At 39.2% G+C, this 19,224-nt stretch overlaps 1 protein-coding gene across 5 annotated transcripts in view; it reads left to right on the forward strand.

Moving 5' to 3' along the window:
- The window catches only part of LCLAT1 (lysocardiolipin acyltransferase 1), a 175,804-nt gene that overhangs the window by 18,119 nt on the left and 138,461 nt on the right, over positions 1–19,224 (forward strand). For 4 of the 5 annotated variants that reach the window (XM_062209203.1, XM_062209209.1, XM_062209204.1 and 1 more), the window contains exon 2: positions 2,108–2,273. The exons of the other annotated variant lie outside the window; for it this stretch is intronic. The gene's annotated coding sequence lies outside the window, so the exon portion shown is untranslated. The remainder of the gene's footprint in view (positions 1–2,107; positions 2,274–19,224) is intronic. 5 annotated transcript variants of the gene reach the window in all.

The following is a 19,224-nucleotide window of genomic DNA, read 5'->3' on the forward strand; positions in this document are numbered from 1 at the left end:
AATGTATGTAAGGAAAACTTGTGAAAGCCTGAGATGTACTGAATGGATTTGGGGGGTCTTCAGTGGAAAACTGAGTGTCGTCTGGAGCACTTTTCATGGGTATCTGATTCTGGGGGTCTGCAGCTTCCATTGCTTTTAGGATTATGTTGGAATGAAGTGCAATGGATTTCTTTACATTTTCTGTGGAAGAAGCCAATTTTGTATCAGTTAAGCAAATTCATTTCCATACTCCTCAGTGCCTAAATATGTGTCTGCTCTGGAACATTTTATTAGTTGCTTAATTAATGAATTAATTAACATCCTAAACATACTCATTTTATATTTGCATGAGAGACACTAAGTTATCCTTTCGTTTGTTTGTTGCAGTTATCCTTTAGCAGCTTGAATTCTGAGGAGGCCTCACTGGGCTTGGATGCCAGTGGTAGTATTTACTATCACTGTGATTGGGCCAAGGAATTTTGTTTTTAAACATGAGCCTGTTTACACACTGTGAATAAAGAATGCAGTGCTATTTTCTTTCCAAGTATATTTCAAGTAACATACTTCACACAGCACCTCATGCATTCTAAGAAATCTGTTTTGTTATTGTTGTTATTATTATTAGAATGCTGTAAGCAATGATTTTCCATCCTGAGGCTTAATTTCTTAATCTGTAAAATGTAATAAATAAATAAAATAAGGTGCTTTTTAACTTAGTTGTTAAGTCATGTTTAACTGGCAATAATTGGAAAGGATGAAATGAAGTAGCTGACAATCGTTACTCTCAGAGGGAAGGATATTTTTAATATGCAGTGGTGACCTTGCTGCTCTGAGAAAGGAAATGGAGAGTTTGACCTGGTAAGCCATTGTTAGAACAGCAGCCTGGTAATTCAGTTCAGTGAACACTGATTGCCCAACTCTTGCCTGCCTGGCTTTGTACTAGGGAGAAGCATTAGGGCTGGTAGTGTAGCTTAACAGGGGTAAAAGAATTATCATCACCTTTGCGGTGAACCCGTTTGGAGAGTGGATCTAGGTAGATGGAAGGGTTCTAGCTGCTAAGCACCTGGCAGATTTGGACATGTTCTTCAGGGAGCAGGAACCAGAAAGCGCTGGATTTTGCTTAATTGAGAAATAACCCTTTTCAGTTTCAAGGGCAGTTTTTGGGTGAGCAAACTGAGGAGAGGGAGGAACTGGAAGGATGTCTGTTATTTAAATTGAGATCTCCACTGTTTACAAGTGTTTTACTTATGGGCTTTTTTGTAAGGGTAGGGGAAAAAGGTGCTGATGGGTGGGAGTCCTGTTTGGGTGAATTGGTTTAGTTAGAAGAGGCCAGAATTTAAGTTCCCCAGAAATTAGCAGTATTCCAAGGGAAGACCTTGGTCTACTGTGCCCTGTGTAATTGGAGGGGGCCTTGGAGTGGTTCAAGCCCAGGACATTCTTGGCTATTGTTACATTAGGATAATGAATACAAGCCTCCATGCCAAGTCTACCCTGTGAGCCATAGGGAGTTTATATGTAGATACCTGGATTTATAACTAGCATTCATTTTGATATGAGGAAATTACTCTAAACAAAAATAGCAGCCTGCCCGTTGCAAATATATCTTAGGGTTTTATGGAAAACAAAACAGTCCCTGTAATTTGGCATTAAAGTCAGGATGTAGGAAGCAGGGAGGGTGTGATCAGGTCTGCTTGCTTTCTTTAGGAAGGTCTTTGGGTTCCTCTAGCCATCATTGAACTTTGAATACCCCAGATGTCCCTTTCCCATTCCTGCTGAGGTTGGGATGTGGGCTCAGATTTTGCCCTTGCTGTTCATATTCTGGCTATGGGTATTACTGTGAGGAAGAAGCAGCTCCAGCAACCTAGCCTGTGTTAGATTTCACTTCTCCCTCTCCCTGTAGCCTGTAGGGGTGGGACTCCCAGTGGGCTGTGACCGCATTCTGGCATTCCCATCCTAAACACAGTGACCAGCACAGTTCCCTGGCCTTGGTTGCTTGTATATGAAACCAGTTAGAACTTGAATGTGGGTTCATTGTAACCTGTGTGCACAGTGAACTATCCGCTGAGCCCTGTACGTTATCATCAAAGTCTGCTTTCTCTTGTTTTTCTCCCGTTTCTCCTACTCACAGGCTGAAGGACGGAGTTGGGACTCTATTCAGGGAAGCTGGCAACAAAGGATGAGATGTGTTTTCCAGAGAAAAATTAGCTGTGATACTTCTGAACCCATGGGCAATTAACACAGCAGTTTCTAGCTACTGAACGTAATTTCTGAAAGCAGGATTGTAAACGCTTTAGGTAAGTCTGTGTAATAGTTTCCAGGCTTGAGGTTTTTAGCTTTGTGTATCTGGACACGAAGCTTTTTGAATTGATCCTAGTTGCTCCTATTTATATTGTGTTCTGTCCTGTTCTGTGCTTGCTCCATAACTTCAGAAACTTCATGGAAAATGGCATTAAAAGATGAGTTTATTTGATGCAAAATATTTTGAAATTCATGCATTAGAAGTCTTTGGCGGGCGCTGCGGCTCACTAGGCTAATCCTCCGCTTGTGGCGCTGGTACTCCAGGTTCTAGTCCTGGTTGGGGCACCGGTTCTGTCCCGGCTGCCCCTCTTCCAGGCCAGCTCTCTGCTGTGGCCCGGGAGTGCAGTGGAGGATGGCCCAAGTGCTTGGGCCCTGTACCCGCATGGGAGACCAGGAGGAAGCACCTGGCTCCTGGCTTCGGATCGGCTGAGCCGGCCGTAGCAGCCATTTGGAAGGAAGACCTTTCTCTCTCTCACTGTCTAACTCTGCCTGTCCAAAAAAAAAAAAAAAAAAAAAGAGTCTTCGAAAAGCTCATGGGAAATGTGTATAATGAAAAACCTGGGGCTGGCACTGTGGCGAAGTGGGTTAAAGCCCTGGCCTGAGGTGCTGGCATCCCATATGAGTGCTGGTTTGAGACCCAGCTGCTCCACTTCTGATCCAGCTCTCTGCTATGGCCTGGGAAAGCAGTAGAAGATGGCCCAAGTCTTTGGGCTCCTGCACCCGCGTGGGAGACCAGGAAGAAGCTCTTGACTAGGGATTGGCACAGTTCCAGCTGTTGCTGCCAATTGGGGAGTGAATCATCAGATGGAAGACCTCTCTCTCTGCCTCTCCTCTCTCTTTGTGGAATTCTGACTTTCAAATAAATAAATAAATCTCTAAAAAAATGAAAAAATGCTTGGATTTTAGAATTTCTTTTGCATCCAAGCACTTTATCTTTTAATTCTATTTTTAATGAATTTTTTGAAGTACACTATATAATTTTTCCATTGTTAGAAAATAAAATGGTACATTTCAGTCAAGGAACAAGACCCAGCATTTCCCTCCCTGTTACAAATTAGGTAACATTTTTATTTGGAATCCAGAATACAAAATGGACGGTTTTGTACAGTTCAGCCCTTAGCCCTTCTGCTGTGTGCAGTAACTTGCTTTTCTTTGAGTCTTGTAGTACACAGAATGATACTTTAGCTAGTATCCCCTGTTGCAGTGGTGAGGATTTTATGGGGAAGTGATTGGATTATATGGATAATTACTTCTAGCCATGTTGTTTTCCATCTGTGGGCACATGATCTCCTTGCGTGCACTGTTCATCTGAAATCCCTCAGTATTGCCATTAGCTTCAATTTGTTTTTTAAAAAATTGTATTTAAGTTATACAAGTTTCATGTACTTCATATATACATGTTTAGGAACATAGTGATACTGCCTACCTTCTCCTCCCTTCTGCCCATGCTCCAATCCTTCTTCCTCTTCCCTCTTCCATTCCCACTCTTAATTTTTACAAAGATCCACTTTCAGCTTACTTATCATAAGGTTAACCCTATACTACCGAAACCAGAAAAAGATACAACAAAGAAAGGGAACTGTAGACCAATATCCCTGATGAACACAGATGCAAAAATCCTCAACCAAATATTAGCTAATCGAATCCAGCAACACATCAGAGAGATCATTCACCTGGACCAAGTGGGATTTATCCCCAGTATGCAGGGATGGTTCAACATTTGCAAATCACTCAGTGTGATACATCACGTTAACAAACAGCAGGTGATAATATGTCATACCTTTATCTGAATTAAGGCCAAAATTGTATTCATATGGAATTCTAGACCTTTTTAAAAACTCTAGCTATAAATTAGTGACATTAAACCAGAGATTACAGAGTCCACCTAGGGGGATTATAGCAAGAGCTAACCTATCTCAAAAGATGCAGAGAAAACATTTGATAAAATAAGCATTCTTTCATGATGAAAACCTTAAGCAAATTGGGTATAAAGGGAACATTCCTCAACACAATCGAGGCAATTTATGACAAACCCATAGCCAGCATCTTACTGAATGGGGAAAAGTTGGAAACTTTCCATCTAAGATCTGGAACTATACAAGGATTCCCACTCTCACCATTGCTGTTCAGTATACTCCTGGAAGTTTTAGCCAGAGCCATTAGGCAAGAAAAAGACATCAAAGGCTTACAAATCGGGAAGGAGGAAGTCAGACTATCCCTATTTTCAGAAAGCTAGCTTTCTAAAATGTTAGTTTGTACCGGTTACCTCATTTTTTCACTGACTGCATAAGATTCCATCATGTGACCATACCATAATTCAGATATTTCTGTATTGATGGACATTTGTACTGTTACTTTCTTTTTTATTAATTTATTTATTTGACTGACAGAGTTAGAGAAAGAGAGAGAGAGAAAAGTCTTCCTTCCGTCGGTTCACCCCCCAAATGGCCGCTACGGCTGGAGCCACGCCGATCCGAAGTCAGGAGCCAGGTGCTTCCTCCCAGTCTCCCATGCGGGTGCAGGGGCCTAAGCACTTGGGCCATCCTCCCAGGCCACAGCAGAGAGCTGGACTGGAAGAGGAGCAACCGGGACTAGAACCCGGAGCCCATATGGGATGCAGGCAGAGGATTAACCTAGTGAGCCACGGTGCCAGCTCCCTGTACTATTACCTCCACACAGTGTTTTAGTGAGCAATTTTATATTTTCTTTTGTGAATACTTTTGTAGGATAAAATATCAGAATGAAATTATTGGGTAAATATGTACACCATTAGAAATTGACCAGCTGTACCAAATTGTATTTTAAAGTGCTATGTCTGTCTATGCTCTCAGTTGTAGTATGTTGAACAGAACCTGTTATCCTATACATTCACCTTTGCTAGGTAGTATCACAGTCAGTTACAAAAAAGTAGTAGTGGGAAACATGGTCACATTGCCTTAATTTAAATTCTTTGTGTGTTACTTTTAAGTGAGCCTTTTCATATGTGGCTGTTTTGGTTCTTTGCCTGTTTTTCCTGTTGTTATATTTTATTTCTAATTCTTTGAGGCTCTTATATTTAGCATGTAATTCTTTAATTCATCTGGAATTTATTTTGATTTTATGGAATGAAAACTTCTTGGTTCTGGAGTAGATTCAAGGGCTAGTGGGCCTGGAGATTGTGTGTCTGGAAAGATTTAGAGGATAAAAATAAGTTGGTGCCTTTGGAAAGTAGTTTGTCTCAAATTTTTGAAAACACTTAATTATTGCCCAATCCTGTAAAGTATGTTGTGGTAATAAGAAGATCCTGCCAACAAAAAGACCTCTCTACCAATATAGAAGAGAAAGAAAACTTAGTTTTTATTGTGTTTACATATCAAATAATGCATGTGGATAGTTCTGGAGAGACTAGAAAATTTGAGATTTTTACTCTTTTCACACAGTAAGCAAAACTTTCCCTATAAGCTTGAGAGACAAATCCAGGTGCTTTGTGATAGTTTGCTGAGTTGATTTAGTAACGTGTTTATAGTACCCGGGGTCAGAAGGCCTGTGACCTTGTGTTGCAATATCTGGAGACTAAGATGATCTGATTCCTCACCAAATTAGGTTTGACTTGCTTACTTTTTAGGGTGGCCCCGTATGGTAGGCTGCAAAGTGCTTTCCACCAAAAGGGATCCCAATCCAAATCCTAGTTACCAAAAAAGACAGAGGATCTTGTGTCGGGACGGTTGCTCTGGATTATCTGCGTGGGCAGTCATAGGTATCCTTAGAAAGAGGCAATGGGAGATTACACATATGCAGACGATTTGGGGGCAGGGTGACCAAGAGGCGGTGATTATCCTGATGGGGCCACAGGCCCAGGAATTCCAGCAGCCACAGGAGTTGCAGCCACCTGAGGCAGATCCCTGCCTGGGCCCTTTAGAGGGGCGTGATCCTTCTGACACCTGGACTTCAGCCCATGGGTGCTGATTTCCGGCTTTTGGCCTCTAGGACTGTGAGAATTGCCGTACACCCTAAGAAGAGGGATGTCGGGGAGGGGGGTAGTCATCTTCCTTTCACACCCAAAAAGTTTGATGTAACCATATTGGCCCTTACGTTACTACTACTAACTGTTGAGTCTTGGCAGCCCTTTGCTAATGACTGTCATTTATTGCTTCTTAACAAATTAAACACTCTGCCGAATTACTTTAAAAAAGAAATATGACAAGTGAACTTCAGTGGTGTTTGTGAAATTGATTGGGAAATGTTTTGACTGTTTTTTAAATATGGAAAGTGAATGACTTGGAATCATGTAGATTCTTTAGAGATTTGCTCTGAATAATGCCTGTTCAGTTCTGTTCGTGAAGCTGCATGAAAGATAAATGTTCTCTTCAACAGGAAGTGTTTCAAGTTCGTAGCATTTTGTTAAAACCTACCTCCTACTTTACAAAATCTGATAGTTTTCAACGGATAGTAGAGTGTGACCAATGCTGTAATTAAATTTTTCTAATTTTTATTAACAAAATTTCTTCCACATTTTGATGATTTTGATGTAATAACCATATATAGATGGCTTTTGTGTTGCCTGGAAAAGTTGTATTTTTTAAGTTTGCTGACAATTTCATTACTTTTCGTGCTTTCTAAACAAATAATTTTCTTTTCCAATTCTGCTTTTGTCTATTTGAGAATTCTTTGTTTTTTCAGAATTTTTAGTTCTCATCATCACCAACCTTTGCTGTTTTTCTTTTTTCTAATCATATTTTTACTGTCATATATTTCTATATATTTCTATATTCCTGTATTCTTTAATAATACCTTTGTTAACTTGATCGCTTAGTTTATATATTTAAGTTAAATATTTTATTTTTATTTATTTATTTTTTTAATTTTTTGACAGGCAGAGTGGACAGTGAGAGAAAGAGATAGAGAGAAAGGTCTTCCTTTTTGCCATTGGTTCACCCTCCAATGGCCGCCGCGGTAGGCGCGCTGCAGCCGGCGCACCGCGCTGTTCCGATGGCAGGAGCCAGGTGCTTCTCCTGGTCTCCCATGGGGTGCAGGACCCAAGCACTTGGGCCATCCTCCACTGCACTCCCTGGCCACAGCAGAGAGCTGGCCTGGAAGAGGGGCAAGATCGGTGCCGACCGGGACTAGAACCCAGTGTGCTGGCGCCGCAAGGCGGAGGATTAGCCTATTGAGCCGCGGCGCCGGCCAAATATTTTATTTTTTAACATATTTATTTGAAAGGCAGAGATACAAAGACAGACCTCCCAAGTGCTAGTTTGCTTCCCAAATGCTGCAACACCTGGCTGGGCCATGGTGTAGCAGGGCCCTGGGGACTTAATCTGGGTCTCCCATGTGGGTGGAAGAGACTCCTCCCACTTGAGGCATCACTGCTTTCTCCATGGTGCACCTAGCAGGAACCTGGGATTGGAAACTGGAGCTAGGACTTGAATTCAGTTACTCTGATATGGGCTGCAGGTGCCCCAACCAGCGTCTTCACTGCCACACACCAAATGCTTGTGCCTGCGTTTGTTTTAGACAGTATATTTGAGTACAGCTTTGTATGAATCCCATACTTTTGATATATGATGCTTCGATGCTTTATTTTTTTTCTAAATATTTGGTTATGTGCATTCTAAACTTTTGATGTGTCAGGCTCAGCTAGAGTTCTTATTAATAATAAGCTATAATTACTGTAATTAATAGAGGCTTTATTAAAAATATAGTTGGTCTGACCCTACTCAAGACCTACCAAATGAGAATTTCTGGGTGGGAGGTCGAACACTTCTATTCTTAACAAATCTCCTAGCTAATCTGGATGTACACATTTGTGTGAGAACTACAATTGTTGTAATTTTAATATTTTTCATTAACTCGACAGTTATTTAGGGAAGTGTACAAATTCCAGATCATTAGGGTTCTTCGTTTTGAGTTTATTATAATTCTTAATTTTATTGTGCTATAGGCAGAAATTACCCTGTAAAATTACTTGAGATTTCCACCATGATTTAATAGATAATTTGTAATTAGTTTCATTCATTTGAGATATGTCTATGGATTTTTTTCTGATTGAGGCAAAATTCACTTACCACAAAATGGACCATTTTAAAGTGAACAAATCAGAGACGTTTAGTACATTCAGGGTTGTAGCACTCCCACCGATCTCAGACATTTTCATCCATAGGAAACTGTACCATTTAAGCAGTTACTCCTTTTTTCTCTCCAGCCCCTGGGAACCACCTACCTGCTTTCAGTTTTTATGAATTTAGCTATTCTATTTCATATCAATGAAATCAAATAATAGGAGAATGGGACCTTTGGTGTCTTTTTTCACTTAGTGCAATATTTCGAAGGTTCATCCCTTGTTGCATGTTTCAGTCCTTCATTTGAATGGCTAAGTAATATTCTATGGTAGGTAGCCATCACAGTTTGTTCACTCATTCGTTCATTGTTGGACGTTCCATTGTTTCCACCTTTTGGCTGACGTGAATAGTGCTGCCATGAACATTGGTATGCAGATAATTTTTGGAGTACCTGTTCTCAATTCTTATTCCTAGAAGTGGAATTTTCCACATCCTCACCAATACATATTGGTATTTCATTGTGGCTTTAATTTGCCTTTCTCTAAAGGTAATGTCATTGAGCATCTTTCTCATGCTTATCAACCATTTCTGTATATTTTTTGGAGAAATGTCTATTTGAGTCCTTTGCCAATTTTTGAAAGTTGTCTTTTTGTTGTTGCATTGTAAGAGTTCTTTATATATTCTGGAAACCAGACCCCTGACTTTGAAAATTTTTCTCCCACTCTCTGGTTTCTCTTTACACTTTCTTAATAGTGGTCTTCCAGCTGCAGAAGTTTTCAGTCTTGATGTTGTTCAATGTGTTTATTTTTCTTTTGTTGCCCCTTCTACTGATGTTATATCTAAGTAAGAATCTCTTGCCAAATCTGAGATCATGAAGATTCTTACAAGGATTTATCTATTTTGTTTAGGTAGTTGATCCGTTTTGAGTGAATTTTTGTTTCTGGTGTGACTTTGAAGACAACTTCGTTTTTTGGTGTGTGGCTGTCCAATTCTAGCACCCTTTGTCGCAGAGGCTACTCTTTGTCTATTGAATGGTCTTGGCACTCTTGTTGAAAATGAGTTGGCCATAGATGCCTGGGTGTATTTTTGAACTTTTAGTTTTATTTAATTGGTGTACAAGTCTCTCCTCATGCCAGTAGCATACTGTTTTTACTACTGTAACTGTGTTATAAATTTTGAAGTTGAGAAGTGTGAATCTGCCAACTTTGTTCCTTTTTGATATTGTTTGGCTACATAGACCTCCTTGCAATTCTGTATGAGTTTTTCTGCTTAAGAAAAAAAAAGACCTTTGGGATTTTGATAGAGATTGTTTTGAATCTGTGGATTGCTTTGAGTAGTATTACAATCTTAACAGCATTATGGTTTTCAACCTATAAACATTGATGTACTTCCATATTTTAGGTTTTCTTTATTTCTTTTGGTGGTGGTTTATACTTTCAGTGTGTGAGTTTTTCACCCACCTTTGTTGAGTTTATTCCCAGATATTTATTCTTTTTTATGTTATTGTAAATAGAATTGTTTTCTTAATTTCCTTTTTAGTTTTTGTTGGTGTTTAGAAGCACAGTTGATTTGTGGTTGTTGATCTTGTACTCTGCAGTCTGCTGAATTTGTTAGTTCTGATAGTAGTGTTTTTGTGGTTTCCTAGGAATTTCCTATTCGTAGGATCATGTCTCGTACAAATTGAGATAGTTGCATTTCTTTTTTCTGATTTGAATGAACTGTGTTTCCGTTTCTTGCTTAATGGTCATGGCTAGAACCTCTAGTGTGGTGTTGAGTAATGGTGGTAAGAGCAGTTGTCCTTGCCTTGTTCTGATTTTAGGGGGGGAGCTTTCAGTCCTTCATCCTTGAGTGTGATCCTAGTGTTGTGTTTTTCACAAATTCCCTTTTTTTTCTTTTAAAACATTATAATTTTTCTATGTGGAGTTAATTGCTAAACTTTAAAGAAGTTAATGTAAGATTTTTTGCCAGTTTATAGGAAGTAGTCTAAAAATTGAGAATCAAAGTCATTTTCACATGATTTTAATTTTTATATCTAGGGCTTACATGATCCAGAATATACAGAAATCACTTATGAAAAAGGAGTTTAAGAAGACAACACCTTCTGGCCTTGTTGATTAGAAGGTTCTGCTTTCTTTGTTTTTAACCTTCTGAACTTGTTGGAATTGAGAGTTACAGCTGCTTTTGAAGGCATCACTTTTATTTGTTTAAATAAGAGGCAGAGAGATAGACAGAGACATAGACCCAGACAGAGACACTGTGTCTGCTGGTTTACTCCCCAAATGTACATAACGGTCAGGACTGGGATGGGTGGAACCTGGGAGCCAGGAACCCAATACAGGTGTTCCGTGTGGGTGGCAGGGATGCAGCTACTTGAGCATTCACTGCTGCCTCCTGGAGTTGCATTGGCAGGAAGCTGGAGTCAGGAGCTGGAGCTGAAATACCCTGATACAGAATGCAGGTGGAGGTCTTAACTATTAGGCCAAATGCTACCCAAGACTTTGCTTTTTACCACTGGTTTGTAAAAATGGACAGTTTCCATGGATTAAATCTTTTAAGATTTTATTTTTCATATGTTTATTTCTGTCTTGATTTGAGATAAATGTTTATACCTCTGCCAGTACACCCCCTGCCAACCTTCCCCCAGGCCTACACTGCTTAGTAGTGCTACGTCAGAGGTTGCTTAGAAAAAATGGAAACTTTTTTCTTTTCTTATAAAATGGAAGTACTCCTAGAGTCTGACTGCATATTCTTGCTTCTGGTAAACTATCCTGTTACTTTTCTTTTTTGGTGGGTATTTTAATGACATTCAGATAGGTTTTATGAAAAATATTTCTCTTAGGCTGGATTTCAGAATTTTTTTTTGCAGGGATATAGGAAGTGATAACCTTTCATGTTCATTTCAGAAATTTTCATTTTTTCCAGGATATTTTTAGGAGGAAAAACCCAAGAATTCTATTAGAATGATTTTGCCTCAGTAAGTCTTTCCAGTCCCCCTACACTTTCAACCTTGTAATGGAATCTTCTGTGCCATGTTCAGCTAATGCGTTCACTGAGACTTTCACGTCGCAGAGATGAGGAAGAGAGAAGATTGGCTGTGGACCAGTGTGTTGCTTGGCACTGTCTTTGCATTAAATAAATACTAATTACACCTTTTTCTCCATTCCCTTTGGAATTCAGAAAACAATAAAATGATTTCTTGTTCTTAATATATCTACTATTTAGATACAGTTTATCCATGGCCTCAGCAGTTAAAGGAGCACAGATTTTCATCTTGGAAAGATAGCTTTCATCTTGGAAAGGTATTGGAAGATAAGAATTTTCATTTATGTGATTTAATATATATCAGAGACAGTTATATATGGGAGTCCGCCAAACCCTCATGGAAAATGTGTACTGTGAAAAAAACACTTATGTTTCAAGTTTTTTGCACCAGAATAAGTATCTTATAATTCCATTTTGCTACAGATGTTTTCCAGTGTTCTTGTGAATATGAATATGTATGAGACAGCTCTGAATAAGGAGGGCAGGTTGTCTGTCACTTATTAGTAAGAGGAACCAAAATCTGTGATTTTTTAAAATTAAAACATTTGTGTGTGTGTGTCCTTCAGATAAAGAGCAGGTAGTTGGAGGAAATCCTAGTGGGCTTGGAAGCCACTCATTTATCCTAATTTGTTTCATCTGAAAACATCCTCGTTGACAACACGTTTTTTTTCCTCTCTCTCTCTCTCTCCCTGTTATAAGTCTCCATAATTGTCTTCTTGAGAATTTATGAAACTCAGCAAAGGCTTTTGGGTTTGTTTATTCTTCAGTGATGTGATTTACCTCCTTTTGTGGAGGAGTGGATGGGTAGGGATATAGTCACAGGTATTGGACATTTTCAGAAACAGCAGATTCTACCTACGTGTGTGTGTGAGAGAAAGAGAGAGAGTGAGTATGTGTTCTGTGGTGAATTATACTGTGGACTGGACCCTCTTCCTCAGTTGTTGTAACTGTTTTAAAAGGAATTACAGTGTGTATAGTGAGGGGAAATGGGCAGCAGATTGTTAGTGTTGCTGGAGTTCACCAACTTCAAGGTTATCCACAGTCTGGGTGTCAGCTCTGCACTTCACTCAGAGCTATGACTTAACAAACCAGAGAAACTCACAAGGGAGTTATTTTTCAGAAACAAAAGGCTTGTTTATCAATTCACATTGGAAAATGGATCTTTCTAGTCTGATTTCCATTTGCTCTTTGGAGTATCTTTTTGTATCGATATCTAGGTGTGTCTTAACAATAGTAATAAAGTTATTGTCTAATGTATTACACAGAGTATAATGATTTATACAGTCATAAAAAATAAAAAAACATGTTAAGGATTTATTTAACTCATAATCAGAGTATCATCCAATGGTATAAATGGCTCAAAGGAAATGTGACAATGAAATAATTCACAAATTTATGTGGAGGAAAGGAATGTTGAAATACATTGCAAATAGAGACAAAACTGGTCTGTTGGGTAGGAGAGGCTGGGAAGTCAATTGAATGCAGTAGCTGATAGGATAAAACTCTGGTTAAGATACCTCTTGGGATGCCATTATCCCATATAGAGGCCCTTGGGTTCAAGTCTCAGCTCTGCCTTTTAAAATTTTTTTTTAAGATTTATTTATTTATTTGAAAGGCAGAATTATAGAGAGGCAAAAAGAGAAGGGGGAAGGGAGGGGGGAGAGAGATCGATTTTCCATCTGCTGGTTCACTCCCCAGGCCACAACGGGCAGAGCTGCACCAATCCGAAGTCAGGAGCCAGGAGTTTCTTTCAGCTCTCTCATGCGGATACAGGGGCCCAAGTACTTGGGCCATCTTCCACTGCTTTCCCAGGCCACAGCTGAGAGCTGGATTGGAAGTGGAGCAGCCGGGACTCAAACTGGCCCCTATTTGGGATGCTGGCACTGCAGGTGGTGGCTTTACCAGCTACGCCAGGGCGTGGCGCCCTCAGCTCTGCTTTTGATTTGACCGCCTCCTGGTACTCACTCTGAAAGCAGCAGGTGATGGCTCAAGTAGTTGGGTCCCTGACAACCATGTGGGAGACCTGGGTTGAGTTCCAGCCTGGCTTAATCCCTGCCATTGCTGGCCTTGTGATGGGGGCCTTCCTGACACAGGGGAAGAGAAGGGGCTGATCTTGGATGGAAGGCAACCCTGTCTACTTGCTTATAATTGATTTCAGCATCTGCCTGTCCGCATGGTGTGATGGTGCTAGCCAGTGCCAGTCAGTGTATAGCTTACTATGTATGGGGAAGAAATGTTAGGTCCATTAAGGGAAACTAGCTAAACATGAACAGTAACGATGTTCCCTTGCATAATTGTATACCTATATAGCTTGAGAACATCCAGTCAGATGTGTGTATGTAGTCATTTAAGGGAGACAAAGGAACTAAAGACATGTATAAAGAAATGCTCAGTCCTTTTCCGTAGGAATGCAACTGAGCATTCAGGTATTGTGCGTAACCATGGCATTGTAAAGACTTCCTGCTGAAGCCTCAGTGTCTCCTATTTCTTTTCAAGTAGTCTGCTACTTACACTCTTTGGGGAGTGAACCAGTGGATGGAGGCTCTCCCCCTGTCCCTTTGCCTCTCTCCCCCTGTCCCTCTCCCTCTCTTTCTGTCCCTCTTTCCAACTCTTTCTCTGACTTTCAAGTAAATAAATTTTTAAAAAAGTTTATAGAAAATGTATATTAAAAAAGAATTTGCATGTCAGTTATTTATGGCTTCCAGAATTGTAAAATAGCTTCCATAGAGCAGAATCTGATGAAGATGGGTGTGCTGGTTTTCAGTTGTGTTTTCCTGTGCATGTTACTGTGATTTGCAATGAGTAAGCATCTGGACCATGTTGGTACCTGATGAACTTAGAGTTGTACTGTGATCTTGTTAATGAATGAGCTTGTAAAAATAATTTGGTTTTAGTTTAATGTTTGGTTATACAAAGATCATGAATTGGATTTTCCCATTCTAGTCTTAGAATTTTCCATTTGGCATTAAGTCTTTTGGGGTAGTTAGTGGTGACTTGGAGTCTGGCTTCAAGGAGCAATAATAAATGTTATTTGACGTTTATGTTTTTCTTTTATAAACATATAATTATTAAAATTACATAAAATTATTGGGAGGCTATACGATGGGTTTGGAAAGCGCCCAGGCTTTAGAGTAATCTGGATTATACACTAGAACATGTAAGCATAGTACTGTGATTTTATGACCTAACTCATCAAAATCTTTATTTTAATTCTTTCTAAAACTATAATGCACATCTAAATAGAATACTTTTTGAATTAGCATGCATGTTTACACAAATGGATGCAATATTTCTCTATTAGCTAGAATAGATGCTGAATGATTCTTTCCTTTTAATGGTTCTTTCTTACAGTTTCTCCCAATATTTGATGTCCTCTAGTAGCCTTTCAGAAACATTATTCAGCGACAGTAATCCATATAATGCAATCTTCAGAAGGAACATCCTAGAAATTATAACTTCTATATGCTTTGTGGAAATGGCACATTTCTTCAAAAAATGATTTTATATTCCTCTCTATGTGTTACTGTTGAATTAACTGAAACTGACATGTCTAATAAATCTCCTTCAGTTTTAAGGTTTTGATTAGTTCTCAACTAATAATGTGGAGCACTAATTGGCTGTTTAGTGATGCTTGGGGTTGTGTAGTATCAGCCATGGACATGATTTCAGGAAGCTTAAGCATCAATATGGAGAAAATAATACGACAGTAGCTAAGCTTTGTTGACCATTTGCTCTGTTCCTGGAGCTGCTCAAAATAGTTTAATTTGTCATTTAATCCCCACAATAATCCTGAAGTAGGTCCTATTTTTAGTACTATTTCACTAGTATAGATGTTAAGACCCAGAGAGAGAGGTTAAATAATATGCCCAAGGTCACCCAGTAAGTGGTGGAAACTTATGTAAAAATGGTAGTGGTAAGTTAAGGTAATTTTCAATTGTTTACGGGTTGAGAGCGCTCTGGTAAAGTGCTTAGTTTGGTGTCTGTGTCAGGTTACCCTGCATTACTTTTTGGGTGCATTGTTACATGGTTTGATATTTAATAATTTGTACCTGAGTTTTGCAGTTTGAGTTTTGGGCCCACATTAGGTATTTATTTTAAAGACTTATTTGACAGAATCATAATCTTACCTTCTTATTTTCCTGGAACATTTTACTCTTTGAGACAGAGACTTTGAGACTCTTTGAGACTTAGAGAGGCACATTCCTTAGGCTCCTTCCTGTGCCTAAAAATCCATTGAGGGTATTTGTGACTTAGGTTTCTCTTGGTCTTCTGAGTCATTTACCTACCTTTTCATTGGATTTGAAGGCCAGTTTAGTGCTTGTCCTTTCAGTTTTCATGATCTAGACTACGTGGAATTTGATCTCTTCAAGCATAAGGAAATTAATTGAACCAAATTAGAGCTGACTTTTTGATAGTCTGGATTGTGCCCGTTTATGGTGTAGTCAGGTCAGTGTTGTGTAGGCAGAACACAGGATGCATCTTCAGTCTTATTTGGAAAGATAAGATGAACCTTACAAAACAAGGGGATACATATGGAATATTTTTCTCATTTCTGGAAGCTTGTCTGGTATCCATTTTTGCAGCCAGTTCTTTGCTGCAAAGTATTTGTGTATAGTCTGTAACTTGTATATGGATTAATGGTGACCATGATAGGCTGACAAGCCTCTTAGGTGAAGACTTGATGTTATCCATGTGCCACCATATCGTTGCATTTAGAATGTCAGTAAAAATAAATGTGAGAAGACATCAAATAGGAAGCTCTCTTAATGGAAGGAGAGACACTCAGAAATACCTGGTTTTGGATTTTTATAAGTCTTGAAGGACTGACCAGGACTCTGGAGAAGAATGTTTCATAGAAAAGTAAGAGCTTAGAAAAATCCTATTTGATCCCATGTAGCTTTTGTTGAAGATGGAATAACTTCTTTAAGATTTCTTGGAATTTTATTATTTTCTCCTGCTTGTTTTTCTTATTTTTTTCTCTCCCCTCCCAAAATTTTTTCTTGCAGTGAAAAATCTCAAAGAGGTATTTGAGGAATAGGGATGAGGGATTTTGTTGCGGTCTGAGTTCTGTGGCCCAGGATTTGGGAACATAAAATGAATTGCTGGTGTGGGATACTAAAACATTAGGGAAAAGCCTGCCACAGAGGAATTTGGGAGAAAAGATGGAGATGGGATTGAGCTTGTGAGAGTTAATGCTTGAAATTGGAACAGAGGATGTAGTTTGTAAATAATTATTCCAAGTTAGGTTTTTATTTATAGTGGTTAAAGACTGGTGTTTTTAGTACTATTTTAAAGTCCATTTAAGTGAAGTTGGCTTCTCTAGGCTGATCAGAAACCTGATCATCATGGTCAGAAATAGTTCCTAGAAGTTCACTTTCTTTAGTGTTTAAATTTGACACTTTTAATCCAAATAAAGAGCATCTGGGTGGATGCTGATAGCATTTACTGAGATTAAGAAACACCGGGAGCAATGGAACAGGTGGAGGTGGAATTCTTTACGTTGACTTTGGGTGTGTTAGTTTGAGGAAACTACTAGACACCCAAGGGTCAGGTGATGCATCCGTCAGTGTAGAGAGCAGAGGAGAGGATTGTTTATAAAGATCAGCAGAAAGGCAACCTGGAGGAAGAAGATAGAGCCTAGGAGGCGACTGTGTCTGGGTGGTAGGAAGTGCCAGCTTCTGGAGGCCCAGGAGAGGAGGAGCAGCAGGGGATCTCAGGGAGGGCAGAGCAGCTCTGGAGGGAGTGCCCCTGAGAGCCAAGGGGGGATAGCGTTTCATGGAGGGACGGCTGAGCCTGTGGAATACTGCCAAGGGGAGAAGAAGCGTGAAGACAGAGAGATGGCCATTGAACATGGGAACATGGAAGTAGACTTTTTAGCCAGAATGGTTTCGGTGGAATTGTAGAGGCAAAAGGCTGACTGTAGCTGACAGAAGAGGGGATGGGAAGCGAAGAAGTGGAGACTGTGTATGGTGATGACGCATTTCTCTGCCAGTTGAGATGTATACTTTGCTACCCTACATGCATGTATGGAAGTCTTACAGACTCATTCAGTTAGCTTGGGGCTTGATTTATCCATAAGTGGTTACAGGAAGTTATCTTTGGCCTTTGATTCCCAATTATCATTTTTTCTTTGGTTAACATTTGTTAATTTAAGGGATTATGAATTTCATAGGTGGTTCCCATTTTAGAGTAAAATTGAATGTTCAATCTGTGTTAACTTCTAGTGTTAGTATTATAATAAACTAAAACTTCAAGTATTTACCTTTTCAGGAAAGTAATTATATGCCTTGAAGACTGTGCAAAGACTATTTCATCTTGAAACACTTAAAAATTCATTTTGGTTTCTTGTAATTACAGTGTTTCAGTAAGATAGGCATCTAAATAGGGATTGAATTTGGCAGTTATGTGCATGTTCTTGTTCTAAACTAAGCACTATTTCTGTGGTTTAGATTTTTCCTTTTATAAATAGAATTTTAATCAGTGTAGGTTAGATTTTTTTTTCCAGGCATGTTATAATTAGCACTGGCTACAACTTAATCCTAAAATCTGTATAATAAATCTAATAACATTTTATAAATACTCGTACCATTACATGAAAGCCAGTAGGAATTATTTAGTTTTAAAAGTCTGTAGTTTATGTATTTATATAACAATGTGGAAAGGATGTATGGCTATTTAAAAATAGGGTGATATACAGCCTGCTTGGTTCTATCACTGGGATTAATGCTACTTATATTTTTGGATTCACATTTTATTTTAGAGTTACATGATCTTATGCATGTATACCATGACAGTTCATTCATATATCCTTTTGAATATTTTGTAGTAATGCAGTTACTAGAAGAGAATATTACTGTGGGATGTACTTTCCCAGAGTGACACATCAGCCCACTGCATTGATAAGCACATAGACGTTTAACGATTGAGGGACAAACAGTTTGGGTTACAGGAAATTATCTGGGCATGTGGTTAAGAACTACCCTGTTTGGAGTAAGACACACTGAAGGTCCAGCCTCAGCTTTTCAGTTTTCTAGGCGATCAAAAACAAGGCAAGTCCAAGAAACTCTGATAGCTCAGAGGGCCTGGGATAACATGGTGAGTCCATGTAATATGGTATCCTGATAGGCCCCTGGTGCAGAAGAAAGACGTTAGGTAAAAGCCAAGGACTTTAGGTAAAAGAACAAACTTGGGTTAATAAAAATAAAATAGTAGTGGTTCATTAGTTGTGACAGATGGAACGTACTAATGTAAGGTGTTAATAGGGAAGCTGGGTGCAGGATATTTGAGAACTCTGGCTATATCACTTTTTCCCCCCCTGTGAAACACACTATTTAAGAAGTTTGTTAAGAAAAAGGAGAATATATAGAATGGGAGGTATTGTTATAGCCATCTTTGGAAAATACAGCCTATTGAGCCTTGTGATTCTGGTTAAATTACTTAACCTTGGTGTACTCAGTTTCCTCATCTTTCAGATGAGGAGATGATGTGCGAGCCTCCATGGGGCTGTGAAGATTAAAGGAGGTAATGCAGCAGAGTGCTTGGCAGAGTAAACGTCCAACAGATACTATTAAGCAGGGGTGATGACAGCTCTTCCTTGATTTAAAAGTAATGCTTTAGAAAAAGCACATCCATATATTTTGACTGAGCTGTAAGAAATTGGCTTTACAAGACAGACCTAGTTTAGATCCTGCCCACTTTGGACCTGGCCTACTGCATCATCCACCCTTTTCATTGATTTTTTTTTTTGTAATTTTCCCCTGCCTTCTCCATGACAGTTGGAATTTGTTTCACTGTGTGTGTGTGTGTGCATTTTAAGATTAATTTGCACATTTTAATGGAATTTTGGAGATTCCTCGTTGTGCTAACT

The sequence above is a fragment of the Lepus europaeus genome, chromosome 13, assembly GCF_033115175.1.
Source record: "Lepus europaeus isolate LE1 chromosome 13, mLepTim1.pri, whole genome shotgun sequence".
NCBI classification, from domain to species: Eukaryota; Metazoa; Chordata; class Mammalia; order Lagomorpha; family Leporidae; genus Lepus; species Lepus europaeus.